At 41.2% G+C, this 12,506-nt stretch overlaps 1 long non-coding RNA gene across 6 annotated transcripts in view; it reads left to right on the top strand.

Moving 5' to 3' along the window:
* Positions 1-12,506, top strand: part of LOC145518748 (uncharacterized) — a 228,610-nt gene that overhangs the window by 134,809 nt on the left and 81,295 nt on the right. Inside the window, exon 2 of one of the 6 annotated variants that reach the window (XR_014063254.1) lies at positions 6,000-6,827. The exons of the other annotated variants lie outside the window; for them this stretch is intronic. This is a non-coding gene — a long non-coding RNA (uncharacterized LOC145518748). Of the gene's footprint in view, positions 1-5,999; positions 6,828-12,506 lie in introns of those variants that run through there. 6 annotated transcript variants of the gene reach the window in all.

The raw sequence follows: 12,506 nt of genomic DNA, 5'->3' as shown, positions 1-12,506 counted from the left end.
CTGTGGGCAAAACCCAGGCAACTCGGGTCTATTGAAAGTCAGAAATGGAAGTAATACTGATATCATAATCCACATGGGCAGGGAATTTTAAATAAATAGAGAATGCTAAACACATGTTAGGTTTTTTATTCTTGGTACTTCCTTTGCTTGCCTTTCCTAATAGGATACAAGATTCATTTGAGCTCTTCTTAAAGCCTTATCAATAAAACCCATGACTCTTCTCACTGATGCTCTGGGGCTTAATGTTTGATTTTTCTTCCATCTTTGTAATTTACCCAAAATTAACAGAGTGGTTGTCTCACTCATGAGTCAATATTCAGATCATGTGAGCTGACAATGAGTTGGATGCCAAGTAAAAATCAGTGTTTGTGCCAGACCATCACCAGAATATGAGGGCAAACAGCATACTTTCTGTTTTCTTCTAGAGTTTTCTGTTGACCATTTTCTTTACGTATCTTAGCAAACAGATCTCTTGAATTTTATATGAAAACTAATAAAAGGATAGCACCTGTGATAACACATCTTGTTGCTTTTACATTTTTGCTGTATTTTAAGAATATTAATCACAACATACACATCAAAAAATACCAAACAGATCATTTTATTCCATTATTTCATGGAAATTTGTTTTGTCTTAGTGAACATTTCTCTGGTGATGGTGATGATAATAGATGACACTGCTGTACAGCTTACTTTGTGCAGGCACTTTTTCAAACTACTCTTCCCCTCCTTAGTCCATACACACAGAGATACATATTTTAAAAATTCACTTAATTCTCACTATAGTCCTAAAATAAGTACAGATATTTCCCTCATTGTTTTTTTTATGAGGAAAGCCTTTGTTTACAGATCTTTTTCGTTTTTGATAAAGCTGCAAAGCTCTTCAAGGAAATTAAAAATTGTTGAGAAATCATAGGATATATTGAAGGGCTGTAACTAAACCCTCTGTAGGGTCACCTTGGCTATATAAGCTCAGATCTCCTGTGTCTACCCATGCCCTCAATGATTCTCCAGAAGTGCCTGGACACCCTGTGGCTTGTAGATAAACATTTGAGGAGGAAAGTAGACTTGTATATCATTTAATCCACCATTTGCAAAAATATTGAGGTCAGTGCTTTCTGGACATAACGATTCTTTCTTCGGGATTCCCAGAGAAACAATATCAGGCTTCCATAGTGGCTCAGACAGTAAAGAATCTGCGGTAATGCAGGAGACCTGAGTTTGATCCCTGGGTCAGGAAGATCCCCTGGAGAAGGAAATGGCAACCCACTCCAGTATTCTTGCCTGGAGAATTGCATGAACAGAGGAGCCTGGTGGGCTATACAGTTCAGGGTGTTGCAAAGAGTTGGACACGACTGAGCAGCTAACATACATTGGGAATGTGAACTAAAATACTGGGACAAGTATTGTATGTTGCAAACTAATGAAAACATAAACATTAGTAAGCCATTCAACAAACTGGCAGTACTTCTTATGTATTTATTTATTTGGTGGTGCATTATTTCCTGATCTGTCAGCGCTCACTCCATGATATAAAATCAAGGAAAGAAGTTAAAGTTTTAGGAATAATCACAAACTGTAGAAGTCAGTGAGATAATTCTATCAGTCTCCATGGCTCTCTTTACTGGCAGCCAACCCAAGGACTCCTGGTATGCACACAAAGGAAATGCATTTTGCATAACTTGACTTCCAAGCAGTGATTATCCCTTGCAGGCTGTTTGTTTTTCCAAGTGGTCCTGCTGATTAGAGGCTCTGAGTGCAATCTGTGGTGCTTGATAACCTAGCTACCTTGGCTTTCTGCTACATTAAACCCCTTTGGTCTGCTTTAAACAGGCGCGCTGATGCTTGCAGACTTTCTCTGCCTTCAGAAGCTGCATTTCTATGCCAGGAAATTTGTTTCTTGTAGGTTGTCAAGAAGTATATGATATGTGTTGGCAATGTGAACGTAAGTATGCAACTTTTGAGATGACAGATTCTCAAATTCTCATGTCTTACCTGATTTTGTGGTTGAATTTTTATTTTTTTTTAAAAAATATATTTATTTACTTGGTTTTGGGATCTTTAGCTGCGGCATGTGGGATCTAGTTCCCTGACCAGGGATCAAACCCAGGCCTCCTGCAGTTGGAGCTCAGAGTCTTAGCCACTGGACGACCAGGAAAGCCCCATATGGTTGAATTTTTAAATAATTCAGTGAGTGTTTAGTGAAGGTTATATATCATTTCCAGGCTTCCCTGGTGGCTCAGTGATAAAGAATCTGCCTGCCAAGCAGGAAATGCGGGTTCGATCCCTGAGTCGGGAAAAGTCCCCTAGGAAAGGAAATGGCAATCCACTCCAGTACTCTTGCCTGGGAAATCCCATGGACAGAGGAATCCGGCAGGCTACAGCCCATGAGGTCACAAAGAAGCGGACGTGATTGAGCAACTAAACAACAACTTACATCAGCACCATCTTCACGCAACTGAGATACGTCTCCCCAAAGTCTATTTCAAGGCATAATAGTCCCAATTGGTGCCCCGTGTCGGAGAGTAGGGTAAAGTAGAAAAAAATGCCAGGGTACAACATGTTTGAGAAATATTTGCAGATTTGAAATCTACATGAACCATATTAAATCCTTGAAGCATCATTCGGCATCTCTGGGAATTATTGTTTGTCCACAGAATGTCCTTTTTTCATGTCATAGCCTTTGTCACTCCTTGGAACTTAATTTCCATAGGGCACACATTGTAAAATGCTAATTTTACAAATGCTTGTATGAGCCAGTTGCAGATTCTGTTTGCAGGACACTCGTCTCTATTTCACTGTAGGGCACAGGGGAGTACATTTCCTAAAATGTCAATAAAAATCTATGTCTTTAATTTTATTTTTCCTTGCTCCAAGCCAGGGGTTGGAAAACTTTTTTCTGTAAAGTGCGGCATAGTAAATGTTTTTGGTTTCGTGAACCATACGGCCTCTGTCACAGCTACTCAATTCTGTTCTTGTAGCATGAAACAGCTGCAGACAATATGAGAATAAATGAGCATGATTGAAATTGGGATTTCATATGATTTTTGTATATCAAGAGACAGTCTTCCTCTTTTTTCCAACCATTAAAGAACATAAAAACCACTCTTTGATCATAGGCTGTGTGAAAATAGCCGAAGTGTTGGATTTGGTCTATGGACCAGTCAGTGAAGCCCTCCTACTTTTTACGGATGTGACAGTCGGACCGTGAAGAAGACTGAACGCTGAAGAACTGATGCTTTCAGACTGTGGTGCTGGGGAAGACTCCTGAGAGTCCCTGGGACTGCAAGGAGGCCAAACCAGTCAATCCTAGAGGAGATCAACCCTGAATATTCAATGGAAGGACTGACGCTGAAGCTCCATCACTTTGGCCACCTGATGTGAAGAGCCAGCTCATTAGAAAAGGCCGATTCTGGGAAAGATCGAAGGTAAGGGGAGAAGGGTATGACCGAAGATGAGATGGCTGGATGGCATCACCGACTCATTGGACATGAATTTGAGCAAACTCCAAGAGATAGTGGAGGACAAAGGAGCCTGGTGTCTTTTTTTTTTTCTTTTCACAAACCAAAAAAAACCCACCAAAAACCCTAGTTTTTCCTAAGGAAGGTTTATTCTAACAGTTTACTTACAGAGATTAAAAAATAACTATTCCTGGTTAATATTATACTTTACTTGGTTCCTCGGGACTTTTAATTAGGATTTTCTTTGAGAGAAAAATGTTTTGAGACATAAAACTTCCAAGACAAGGCTGCACCCGTTTCTTGTTGAAATTCATAGCAACTTCTAGAAGCTCAATGACAGATGGAAATTGAAAAAACTTTTATAAAATTATCAAATATTTAGCAATAGTAGAAAAGTCTTTAATTACTACCTTTGACACTTTCTTTTGTAGATGTTAGAAAAGCAAAAAAAAAAAAAATCTAAAATCTAAAAATAGATCTAGATCCACATGAGAAGAGTTTCTTAGACACATCACTCTAGTGTTCCATGGTATTCTTTATTTTTTTAAAAGTTAAACAGTAATATTTTGTGTAAAACATAAATTATAGTTATTAACTATAGCTTAGAATAAACTCTAACCAAGGATGAAGAACTAATGCAATTCAAAGGAGAGGAAGCTCCTACCTGCCGATACGACTATAGAGAAGTTACCCGTGTTTTTTTGGAAAATTCTCCAGTCTTGTCAGTAAAAAGGGCAATGTTATATATGTATCTGATAGTTTTGTTCCTTGGTTAGGTTTTTATTGATTAATAAATCCATCAATTTATTTCCTCCATCATTCAACCCACAATTCCTGAGAGTTTGCTATGGGCTGGGTACTCTGCCATAGCAAATACGTGGTGCCTTAATTGGATTCCGTTATTGACTTATCTTTTTTCATGATAAGATTTCACGAGAAAACTCTTAACACATCTGGCAAGGACCTTTTCACTTGAAAAAAAAAAAAGTCAAACATTTAACCTAAGTACAGATGTATCACCAAAGTGCTTGGCTTCTGGCATAAAACAGGAGCTATGTATAAACACATCATAAAAATAGATAAAACAGGAGCAGAGAGCCCAGAAGGTAAAGTTGTCTTTTAGATCCAGTCACGGTGACAACCCAAGCAGTGCAAGAAAAGGCCAGGGGATAAAGCAAACTGAACCAGACTTCAAGTCAACAGACGTTTATTGAACTGCATTTCTGCACAGGGCACTGTGGTCGTCGCTTTGGGGACACAAACATGAGTGAAACATCATTTCCGCCCTCAAGGAATTTACACGGGGAGACAGAGATATACAGAACTGCCACAGCAGGCAGGACACATTAAGTGCTAGAAGAGAGATACTGCAGCGGTAATTATCAGGGAAGGCTTCATAACAAGGGTGGGAGTTGAACTCTTCCTGTAAGATCAGATAAGCTTTGAGCGGCAGAGAGTGGAGGAAAGCGCAGTATAACCAACAAACAAGAAAAGTCACGAAGCAGACAGTGGCAGTGTGCGCTATTCAGCCTTGGACCAGAGACGTACACCCACCAGGGGTGGTAGCTTGCTCAGACGTTGATCTGGGGCTGTGGTTTCAGGGTCTGGTGCTGGGGCCTGAAACCCACAGGGCAGGTGGTTAGGAAGTAAAGACGGCCGTGCAGAGGAGCTTGGACAAACTGGAACTCCGCAGGCTGGGCTGGGTCCCCCAAGGAGTGATGGAACCCACTTTATCCTTTCACCAGTTCCCAGCCTCCATCGCTGATGATGGGAGTGATTTGTGGGGGAGGCTGAAACCATTCTTTATGAAGCTTGAGATGCCCTGGCCCCAGGTGTGGGACAAGCTGGTGGAGGAGAGCAGAAAGGAGAGAAGAAGCTACACATATTCGGTTCCCTAGCCAATCAGGTGAGACCCCTTGCAATAATGCGTGATCTCCAGCAGCACCGGGTGCCCCCCAAGACTGTCGTGGTCAACGAGGAATGTGGCCACGGTTTCACGGTTCCATTCCAAACCGTACAAATTGTCTCTTCTGCTCTTCTCCCAGTTCAGAACTCCGCAGAGAAGGGAATCCTGAGAAGCGTAGTTCCAGCTTACTTAAATTGACAAACTGCGAATCTTCTGCGAATCCCCTCTCAGGATGACATTCTACCTGTTTATGTGATACCAGATATTTTATCTCCTTGGAGATCACATAGGTTCCTCAGAACATCACAGAGAATGGAACACTTGCCAGACCCAACCTGTAGTCTAAACTATTAAGGAAAGAATTTATTCATTTGCTGAGGATCATTCATCATGTCCATGCGTTCAGTTATTTAAGCACCAAAGTGCTGGAAATGAGCACAAGAGAATAGGGTTAGATTAGAAGAGGAAGTTGTATCAAGTTGCTTCTTTTCCTATTTTTCCTACAGATATAGAATGACCTGCTCTTGAACCCCTGAAAATATTATGTTGAAACGAATGGAACAGGTAATAAATGAAATGGTTATTTTTTGGTGGTGAAAGACCTGTTAACACTTCTTGTTTTCTCTTCCTAGAAATACATATGCATCTGGGTAGTGTCGTGCTTTGGAAGACACCCTGAAGTATAAGCAAAAAGATTCTTTGCTTAAAACATTAAAATCACCACCACAACCATCAGCAACAACAAAACCAACAAAACCCAAGACAAGCGAGTTTTGTGGCAACAACAATAAAAGCCCAGGTCAAGGAAGTAAGCACAGAGTTATTTTTTAAGGAACACAAATTAAGTGTTCAGCATTTGTCCTTTCTTTTGAATTATGCTGCTTGCAAAGAGAATAGTTTGAAAGGACAATAAAACACCATCAAAACCCAAACTAAGACTAAACAGTTAAACACAATTGGCAGTATCTAGTCTTAATTCATCTATACAATTAGGTCACCAGTTTTTAAGCATCTTTGCATCTGGCATTTTGTCTCCAGACACAAGAACTATGCTCCAGGTGGCTCTAAAACTCAAGGGACAACTTGATAAGATAATTTGGAAGGCTGTGTGAATGTGACCACCTCAAAGGAAGGGATTGAACTGGGGCCAAAGATGAAACTGGAAACGAATTGACAGTTTGTAGAAAAGACTTGCTGAATTAAAAGTTGGTTTTATTACTGTTCCTATTGGAAATGAGAAGTAATTCCATTAACTCTAAGAGTGGTGATCACAATTCCGGGTCATTGTGTCCTCTCTATTTTTGAATTCAGTTGTGCAATTTCCAAGAGCTCAGCAAAAGGGAACAAGAGTCCGCCTCTAAATCTCAGAGTCCTGTGATAGGCTAAAATAACTACTGAGACCTCGTGTTCCAACAGCACTTTACGAAGTGTTTTCACATAAAAGATCTTTCTTGTTATAACTCTTGCGTGGCGTATCTTCCATTTTATAGGCAGCGTGAGTTTTTTGATGTGTAAGATGAACTGAAATAGGAAGAGGGACAGGAAATTTACAGACCTGTGGGATAATATTCCACAATGGGGTATTCTTTATAATTATCCTGGCTGAATGGCACCACCCAAAGTTCTTAAATCATCAACAATGCCGTTTTTACTGTAGAGGATAAGAGTTACGATCCTGCGACCCTTTAAATCTTCTTCCTTGACAAAAGTGATCTACCTCTCCAGCCAGCCTGTCTTGATGATCTATGGCGGTGCCACCCTGGTGCTGGATGCATGTGATGGAGGGCTCCTAAAAGGCTCTTGGTGGGAGGAAAGTGCTACTTACATAGAGCAGGAATCTTGTGAGATTTAAAGGGGGGAAGATGCTAGTTCGAGTCATGAATAACAGAATTCAGCCAAATGTACTTTTGTATTGTTAGCACTGCTATTTTTGTTTTCTGTAACTTGTGACCAAGATTTTTTTTTAAAGATTTTGAATATGACATTAGTTTCTTGACGGCATGGTTTACCTTCTAACATGGGACCCGTGTCAGTAGGTCATTGTCCTAATCTGTTTCCATTGAGAAACTTAAATAGACACTGTGCGTGTGTGTGTGTTTTAGTCACTCGGTCTGACTCTTTGTGACCCCATGGACTGTGCCTGCTGGGCTCCTCTGTCCATGGGATTCTCCAGGCAGGAATACTGGAGTGGGTAGCTGTTCCCTTCTCCTGGGGATCTTCCCGACTCACGGGTTGAAACTGGGTCTCTTGCATTGCAGGCAGATTCTTTACCATGTAAGCCACCAGGGAAGCCCAACAGCCACTAACATAAAAACTATTCAACAGTGACAAAAGAATTATTTATTTACTCTTCCTCTCTGATCTAATCAACCATGGATCTAGTCATTTCTAATTATTCCAGAGATCACTTCTTGCCCACAGCTGGTACTCCATCAAAATGGTCCAAAGTGTGACCAGATTAGTTGCATTATCTAAACTAAAACCCTCTCCACTACTTACTAGGTTTCTCATCCTTAGGGCCCTCTGAGTCCATCAAAATTAGGATTATCAGAAGCAAAATTGTTATCTTCTCCCTCAAAACTGTGCTTTCTTTCTAAAGCTGTTCCTTCTACCTGTGAATGGTCTCAGGTGATGCTCACGGTAAAGAAGCTGTCTGCCAGTGCAGGAGGCGTAAGAGACTCAGGTTTGCTCCCTGGGTTAGGAGGATCCCCTGAAGAAGGAAATGGCAGCCCACTCTAGTATTCTTGCCTGAAAAATCCTGTGGGCAGGGGAGCCTGGCAGGCTATAATCCATGGGGTCGCAAAGAGTTGGACACGACTGAAGTGACTTAGCATATGTGAGTGGTGCCACCATCGACTGCAACTTTGGAGTCATTCTGCACCTCGTCAATCACCTTGTCTTGTCGAATCATAAGTGTGTTTCGAGTCCAACCTCTCCGATGTGTTCCTAGTCCACATCCTCGCATTATGTGCTAGTCCACATTCTCTTTATTTACTGCCTGGATCATTACTGCATTTCTCTAAGTGGTTTTATTTTTCAACAATCTCTCATTTCTCTGGAACCCACGGTTGCCAATCGCCCTCCGTTCATCTAACTGGGATATTTTCTGGGGAATGGATGTTGTATCAAATGATGCTTTGCTTCCTGTTGAAGGGCTTTCCTGGTGGCTCAGGGGCTTCCCCTGTGGCTCAACAGTAAAGAATCCACATGGGATGTTGGAGACTTGGGTTCAATCCCTGGGCCAGGAAGGTCCCCTGGAGAAGGGAATGGCAACCCATTCAGGTTTTCTTTGTTTAAAAAAATTTATTTATTTTTAATTGAAGGATGATTGCTTTACAGTGTTGTGTTGGTTTCTACCAACATCAGCGCACTCCAGTTTTCTTGCCTGGAGAATTTCATGGGCAGTCCTCTGAACATGGACAGCTGGTGGACTGCAGTCCGTGGGTTCGCAAAGACTCAGACACACCTGAAGCGGCTAACACTTTCCCTATTTAAACTAGAACGGCCTATAGAAAATGGCCCTTCACAAAGTAGCCCATGAGCCCGGTTCAGAGAAAGGGAGCCATGATCGTGGGGGATATGTGTGGACAAGAGGGAGGGGAACTTGCCCGTTGGTAAAGCAAGGGAGGCTGCTATTGATACTTATTAACCATGTGAAGTTGAAGAAATGTTAGTTGCTCAGTCATGTCTGACTCAACAAGGTATCTAAGTTGAGGTCGGATTCTAGAAGAACTGGGCTTGCCTTAATTGGGTACTGTAGCTGGGTGGTGAGCCTGGCACACGGAAAATCGAGAAAGGAGGTGTTGTAGAGCAGGACTGGGTCTGGCAGCATCTTCTGCATGACCGTCACCTGCCTTCTCCAGCCATTCTCAAGGATACATCCTTTGGTTTAGCTGCACAGTTTGTTAAAGTCATTTGAGGACATGGTGTATCCACAGTAGATCAGACTGTAGAGAAAACCCTGGGACTGTAAGGATAATAACCCACATCTGTTATGACTAAGGTATTTTGAAAGAATAAAAGCTTAATACCATTATATATTTTAGAGATCATCTTGTCTGAGAAGCTCACAGTGCCTGTTAGGAGATGAAGGGTCAGCATGGTGAGTCATTGGCAGTGGAAGCTGGGCCAGAGGCCACATGTCTGGTACTGGATCCAGGCTTCTTTCCATCGCCTCCAACTGCCTCTCATGTCAGCCATAATTAAACAGCAAATGTTAGAGATTTTACTTAAAAACTAGATGGGTTCAATGCAGATCAACTAGTATAAAACTCTCTGACATTTTTTTTTCTGTTAATAAGCCAGCCTGATAAATTTAACCCCCTTTCTAACATCAGCTAATAGAAACCATTTTTGACTAATTTAAAGCATTCACCATTTCCTAGAGGGGCCCGCCGTGAGCGTGCACCCACCGCAGTTCATGATACTTGAGCGATCTGTTTCTGCATAGAAATGAATACATGCAGGTTGTCATCTGAGTGACAGTGGATCTCCATGAACACCATTCTTCTTTGGCTTCAACTTGATACATCGGGGACATGAAGTTTTCAACAACTGCATTTCATTTCCCTTCTGATGGAGTAAGAATACTGCACATTAACTTTAAACCTCAAAAGCATTCAAGAAAGACAATTTAACCTACGTTAGCAGCATCTTTAGATAGCTGTAAAGCCTTAGTTGTGGTGGTTGTTTAGTCGCTAAGTCATGTCCAACTCTTTTGCAACCCCATGGACCAGCCAGATTCCTCTGTTCATGGGATTTCTCAGGCAAGAATACTGGAGTGGGTTGCCATTTTCTTCTCCAGGGGATCTTTCTGACCCAGGGATTGAACCTGTGTCTCCTGCATTGGCAGGCGGATTCTTTACTACTGAGCCACCTGGGAAGCCCACAGCTTTTACTCTCCCCCTGCAAACAGATAATCAGACTTTTCAACTGGCTAATGCATAACAGTGCTACTAAAACAAACAGATACATATAATGATCTGGTTTTTCTTTTCTTAAAATCCAAGGCTTGGGACTTCCCTGGTGAGTCCAGTACTTAGGACTTTGCCTTCCAATGCAGAGGGTGAGGGTTAGCTCCCTGCTCAGGGAGCTGAGATCCCACATGCCTTATAGCCAAAAAGTCAAAAAACATTGAACAGAAGTAATACTGTAATAAATTCAATAAAGACTTTTTAAAAAATGATCCGCATCAAAGAAAAACAAAAGCTTTAAAAAATCCAAGGCATGTTATCTGATAAGAAGTCCCTTCCCAAAAGAGACTAGGGAAATCTATGTATACTTCTATCACATGGCAATTCTCTTAAAGATCTTAGCTCTTTTAGAGCACTGTTTGTTATTGGCTCCCAGACAGTGATCACTATAGTAATTGGAAGAGAAACAGGTGTCAAGATGATTTTCCTGTTGTTTTTTTTTTCAGGAATACCTAGATTAACTCTTACATGTCATGAGAATAATTACTGGTGTTCCTCAGTAGAAGGCAATTCAGTGAGTAGAATTTTGTGAGATGGCTTGATTGGTACACCGCGTATTCAATTACATTTCTTAAATTGTTCAGAAATACACCTGTGGCTCTCCAAATTACAAATGAAGTGACCGGCTCTAACTTGGGGAGCTCCCCTTATGAAAGGCAGGCCAGCTGTCAGGAAGGGAGCCACGTTCGGGGGTGAGTCCTTGAACCCTTTGGGAATCCGTGTCCCAGGAGCCAAACCACAGAACTCAGAAAGGAGAGTGGAATACTCCAAGAGCTACCAGCAGAGAAATGAAAGCTGGAAGGTCTGTTTTTATTAATGAGCTACAAGGAAGTAAATCCCATGAGCCCTGAGCATTTTGTAAATAAAGAGACCAGCCTTCCTTGGGGAACAAGGCTGGAAGACAGCTTCTCGTTTGCAGGTGCCGTAGCCATCCTGGTTTATGTGCACAGTTAGGCTGTCCGGGTTCATTGTGCTCCTGATTTTTCAGCCGAGACCAGACACCACTTGAAAGCCTACCTCCTTCACATCGCCTGGAACGTGATTCATTAGAGATTTATTTGGATTTCCGAGCTAATATGCCACAGAAGATTAAAACTGGATAATCAATCATTTTACCCTAATGTAAATGAATTGGGTGCTTTCCTGATGATATCTAACTGAGCTGTAAGGCAGGATTGGGTGTTTTGTGGAGAACCAGGTAGGCAGAACGAGGCCACAGAGAACAGTGGAAGAGGACTCCAGCCTCCTTCCGCTTAAGTGTCTTTCCCTCCATAGACCCTCATGTCCACAGGGTTTCTCTGACACTCATCCTTTCAAAGTCTCATATTTTCATGATCCATACGATGTGAGTCATTGTAAAAGAAAATCCAGTGTACACTTACAAAGGACTTATACAGATTGCAGACCAACAGTAAGAGTGTAACACAAGACAATATTCTAATTGGTATTCATGAAAAATACAGACCTATCAAAATATTCTATTGTTTCTCCTAAGGTTAAATTGTTTCATTTTTGGTGATTTCTTAATTTTTATGTTCATTGTTGATAGCACACTTTAAATTATAATCAAAGCGAACCTCCTTTACAAAGTGGTATCAACTTCAAATATCCTTCCCCTTTGTTTCAGTATAAACATGCGGTGTGTAGCAAACTCCGATTTATTTGCTTTAGGTACATGACACATTAGTAATAGGAACAAGGTCTCAACTGTTCTGTTAAGTTTTAAATCTTAAAGGGTCCAATTATTCATAAGTCGTTTTCTTAACTTTTCAGTTACCACCTTAGGGTAAACCGTAATACGTGGGGATTTAGAATTAGCATTACTTAAATAACCTTAGGAACCATGAAGGATTCCTTGTAGTCTAGGGGATGTCCTTCCCCACCTTTAAGTCCCACATGAATCAAGTTAATCACAAAGCCAAATATATAAAATTAAGGTTGCATTTTTGTTGTTTAGGCAATTTCAAAGGACAGAACATAAAAGGAAAAAGAGAGAGCCATTGAAAAAGACACATTCTAACAACATCCCATTTATGAATCCTTTTGTCCCACTGACATCGGCAGTTAGGACTTCCTGATAAGGAATTTGATGTTAAAATTCATGGGGAAGCCCCACATTTTACTGCCAATAACTTGTTTTCTTTGGAAAGTTTCTTCTTTTAATGG

The sequence above is a fragment of the Giraffa tippelskirchi genome, chromosome 8 (genome assembly GCF_054371585.1).
Source record: "Giraffa tippelskirchi isolate mGirTip1 chromosome 8, T2T-mGirTip1v1.2.pri, whole genome shotgun sequence".
Lineage (NCBI taxonomy): Eukaryota > Metazoa > Chordata > Mammalia > Artiodactyla > Giraffidae > Giraffa > Giraffa tippelskirchi.
Note: the sequence above shows the minus strand (reverse complement) of the source record. Positions and strands in the feature narration are given on the sequence as shown.